We start from the raw sequence: 4,997 nt of genomic DNA, 5'->3' as shown, positions 1-4,997 counted from the left end.
AGTTTATACTTTAGTTTTTTATGTAGTTTATACTTTAGTTTTCTACGTGGTTGTTTAGTAACTGCAGCTACATACTATTAACATTCCTTTCCTTTGTTAATGCTACCCCCTGCACCCTCCCTTTGGTGCTGCTGATCCTGCATAATTCATGGGCATACTATGACTTTGAAACCCCCCCCCGCCCACCTCCTACGCATTTCCCATGAATATGCTAAATTCCTCTTGATATGCACATTCTTTTTGTTAAGGCGCTCTTCTTCCACCTCCAACCCAGCTTATATATAAGCTCCTAGCTTGGCAGTGTCTCTTTCTTCACCTGCAGACGGCTGCTTGCGTTGTGGCCGAAACGTCGTGAGAATTATTTTATTGTTTTATTTTTATTATTTTATTACTTCCCTTCTACGTGACTTTACCGAAAGAACCAAGAAGATGAATCCCTGCAGTCACGAAAGCTTTAAATCGAAATCTAACGGAATAGGTTACGCTACAAAACTCACTACTAACGCAAACAAACAAAACATACAGCCACCCTAACACACAAACACTAGACTCACCGAATTGATTAATCCGCGATGAAAAAGAACATCAAGTACAGCCCTTACCAAAACACGTATCGTGCAACGTCACAGATCCGACTCGCTGCGGAATGATGTATTGGCGGATGTGTGATCCGGTCAGATATGTGAACAACTACGTTAAACCAAGTCCTTGCTTGTCGACAACTCAGATTTAGAATATGTATTTACACTGGAGGAATCCGATGAGATGCAAAGCTCTTTTTCGCAGTGGGGGCGGGAAGAACGTTACAACAACAAACTTAAAAAAACACGATAGGAGTGCAAAGTATAGGAATGGTAAAAAAATAACTTAAAATACATGCAAATAAAACTGTACACCTTTTTTTATTACCAGCTGAAGCCCCTTGAGCTATTCGCTTCTTTTTTCAGAAACGACCTGGCCACAAATAACAGCTCAACGAAGTGGCTTTTCAAGTGGGAATTTCTAGCAGAAAAATGGTCTAAAAAATGTAATAACTAATCAAGTGCCTGTATACGCGAGCAGATCTCTTCGCTCCATCTCCGCTGCGCTGGACGTCCCCGCCTTAAGCTGCCGCTCTGCGGTTAGTGTCGACCCACCGGCATTCGGCATCACCACCACCACCCCTTTTGGCCACGACAACTCCTGTTCAAGCACCATTTCGTAAAATCCTGCATGGCCCACCTTCTGCACCACCCGACCGACCCGACTTGACTCATTTCACAGGGTCATTGAAGCTGAACAGATCCGTCCCTCTGTAGCTGCCACGCAGGATCTTGCCGCTCACGATCAGATAGAACGCGTTGCGGAACGAGCGATTGAACGCCGCGAAGAGGATGGGGTTCATGGTGGAGTTGATGTAGGTGAACCAGTTGGCCACTTCCCACACCAGTGGGTCGGACGCGTAGCCGAGCAGCGGCTCGGAAGCGGCGACGACGAAGAAGGGGACCCAGAAGACGACGAACGCGCCCATGATGATGCCCAGCGTCTTGGTGGCGCTGTGCTCTCTCTTCATGGCGCTCCACCGGCTGCGCACCGCCGCGTCGGCTGATCGCGTCTGGAGCATCGCGATGCTGATCTTTCTCGCCTGGGCCCGAGCCATCGCGTACACCTTGGCGTACGCAGCTAGCATGAGCAGCATCGGGGTGACGTAGGCGCACAGCGTGTTGGTCAGCGCGAACTGCACGTTCATGAAGACGGGGCAGTTGTCGGGGCACGTGGTCCGTTTCACGGAGTCCTCGATGCCCGTGATGTTCCACTCGAGGAGGTAGGTGAGGCCGTACGCCACGATTCCGCTCCAGCACAGCACGAGCATCGCGGCGAGGGTGGCGCTGGTAACCCGCCGCGAGTAGCGCAGGGGGTCGCAGATGGCCACGTAGCGCTCGAGGGATATGCACATGAGGTTGAGGATCGACGAGGTGCAGAGTGTGTAGTCGAACCACGTGTGCACCTTGCAGAACGTCCTGCCATAGAACCAGCAGCCGTAGGCGGTGCGGGTGGACGCGAAGGGCATCACGAGCAGGCCCACGAGGAGGTCGGCCAGGGCCAGCGAGAGGGCGAGCACGTTGGTGCGCGTCTGCAGCTGCCTGAAGTAGAGGATGGAGGAGATGGTGAGCATGTTGCCGGTGATGGTCATGGCCACGGCTATGGTGAAGGTGCCCATGAGCAAGGCGCGCTCCACGTGGGTCATTGGCGACGGGGTGCAGTTGAAGGTCGCGAAGGTCACGACGCACAACACGGACGGGAAGCTCTCGTTATGCAGAGACATGGTTCCGTGTGTACACGACGATCGCCCGGACTCTGTCGCCGCGCTTGTCGCTGGCTTCACTTCCTTGTCTCCCCACACCCCGGCGGAAGGTTTCTTCAGGGGTAATGTTTGATGGAAGGATCGTTGGAAGGTGCGGTAGAGGGTCCAGTGAGTTTGCAGGGGTTGGATATTTGACTTTACACGCCCTGCGGATGATTATCTGCCGCACAGAAACATAAACGCATTTTTTAAAAGGCACCACCGAGTAGGTTTTAACGGCTCTCTCTGGTGTGTTTTTCGGGTTGTTTTTGCGTGCCATTTCGCGTGATGCCCGACCTTTCGCAGCGCGTGCCGGGAGCTTTTTTTCTTCCAGATACTGAACTGAAACCTCGGACACCCGAGCCCTAACAGCTCGCGGTAACAACACCAACAATTCACGGGAGAGAGCTGTAACGGCACAACCACTGAATGTCAACATTTAGTTGCTGCGCCGCAGCGATACGGTATGGTGAAGGATAAGCAGCAGACTGTGTGGTGAGGATGGGGAAGAGTGGCAGTGTGTGTGTGGTGAGTTTTATCAAGGTGTGTGGTGAGGAGTGTCAGGGGGTGTTGGTGAGAGCTGGTAGGGTTATGTAATTGGTCTCCTATTCCACGCTTATCAGATGTCTGGCTGTACCAACACTTTACCACACTATACACGACCTATACCGATCGGCTGGAGGGGCAGAGGTTTAAGAAACTTGCCCGCTGTTTCAACTGGCGGCCCCTGGATTGCAGGTCCAGAACGCTGCTGACCACTTCACCACGAGAGCTGACATCGTTTCTCAGTTCAAAAGGTCAACATGTCATCATGTCTGTATGTGAGGCAAACCGGTAACCGGGGTTTAAGCAGGAATTTTGTTGTCATTAAGTTGTTGGTAGTGCCAGAACAAAAAATGACACAACTCGATTTGAAAATAGCGCAGCGGTCAGTCGCGTACGCTATCGAGTGTGCAGGCAGTGCAACTGCGCGGGGAACCACGCAATGCCTCTGCTGTCGACGTGACGAGCCAGACTTCAGAGAGCACATTACAACAGCCGCTTGTGTCAGGCTTGGTGCACTTTGAGGTCACGTGAAGTGTCGAAGGCTCCTTGCTGACAAGAAGGTCACGGGACAGACCCAGGTTCCACGGGTTGTATATATGTACGTATATATGTGGAACTTATTTTGCACCGTACATAACCAACCATGCTAATCGGAGGTACGAGTTGACTGCTATGCCAGGCTAGGTGCAGGAAGTCATGGAATAGACCCAGGTGCTGTGGGTTGACTGTTGTGCCAGGCTAGGTGCAGGAAGTCACGGAATAGAGCCAGGTGCTGTGGGTTGACCGACTAAAATGACTGGAAAATTGGCCGTAGATGCACAGGCATCGGAATCAAAAGGGAGCTAGAGAGAGAAGATGTGAGAGAGAGGGAAGAGATGTGGACGGGACTGGACCGTGGAGGGAGCGAATCGTTTGCATTGGTTTATCTCTGAACGTAACCGAACGTCCTGTTTCACGTCTAGGATCGTCGAACGTATAGGTGCGGATGATGCTCATCACCCTGAAGTCCGTGGTGGAAATTGCACATTCCTATTCCGAGGGACCGGGCATCCAAATAAAAAAAAAACATTGTCGACTCATAATGGTAATATATATTAAAGGTTAAATAAAATAAATAATGGTAATAATTCTAAGTAATTTGTCAATCCACTGCTGGGTGAATGTCCCGTGTTGGTCATGGTGTTTGTAGTGATACACATATAGACTCCGCCTGTATTTCCGTCAAGTGTCAGATATCTACAACATTGTACATCAATTAGTCACGATATTATGATGAACATAATTATTAACCACGATTTATCATGTATCTGTGTGCACACGTGAGTGCATGGGTGTACATGTGGGGAGCGGTAGCGGTTTGCGCGCTGCGCTACGAACCTGGCCATGGCGAGTTCGAATTCTGCTCACGGCCAACACCAGCAACGGTTATCTGAACCGGTCCTAGGCCTTTCCTAGGTCGACTCGGCCTCACATTAGTGCCTAATACAATGTGTAAAACATCACCATTGTGGAGACAAAGGCGGTCGGGCGTGGTGCTGGCCACCCACCTGCTCGTGTACCGTGCCGGCCGTCATCGGTGCCACTCGCGAATAACATTTGTCCTAACAGTCTGGTAAAACCTATACGGGGGGGAACTTTGTCTTTATTTTTGATGCGTGTGCATACTTACTCAGCCACCTACCGTGAGTGCACGGACAGTCGCCGCAACTTCACCGCTCGCTTCACTCAGGACCACGCGCCAACATCTTCCCTATTTTTATTGAGAAGTTCACTTCGGCGAAGGATCAATAAGACCACAGCTTAGACACACACCCACAAAGATCACATATATATATACAGACACACGCTTACACACGCAGACACAGGGTGTGTTGTAATGTGTGTGTGTGCGCGCGCGCCTGTGTGTGTCTACTCTCTGGAGCATATTAGCAAGATGATGTCCTCTGTGGATTCACATAATTTAAAATATAGCCATTGTTCGCACCTCGTTTACACATAAAGACCACGCGGCCGAGGGATGTGGTAATGTGTACGCTAATTGGGCGTCTCGAGGGTGTCTTGATTATTATTGCTATTTAAAAACAAGGTTTGTCTAATCATTTATAGCTTTGTAAATTGATATTCCCCA

At 50.3% G+C, this 4,997-nt stretch overlaps 1 pseudogene; it reads right to left on the bottom strand.

Annotated features, from left to right (window-relative positions):
* Positions 1 to 1,252: 1,252 nt before the first annotated feature.
* LOC144727876 (trace amine-associated receptor 365 pseudogene) lies at positions 1,253 to 2,323 on the bottom strand (annotated as a pseudogene).
* Between the last annotated feature and the right edge of the window lie 2,674 nt (positions 2,324 to 4,997).

Source organism: Lampetra planeri, chromosome 27 (assembly GCF_965212315.1).
Source record: "Lampetra planeri chromosome 27, kcLamPlan1.2.h2, whole genome shotgun sequence".
NCBI lineage: Eukaryota > Metazoa > Chordata > Hyperoartia > Petromyzontiformes > Petromyzontidae > Lampetra > Lampetra planeri.
This window is presented reverse-complemented; position numbering and strand designations above follow the sequence as displayed.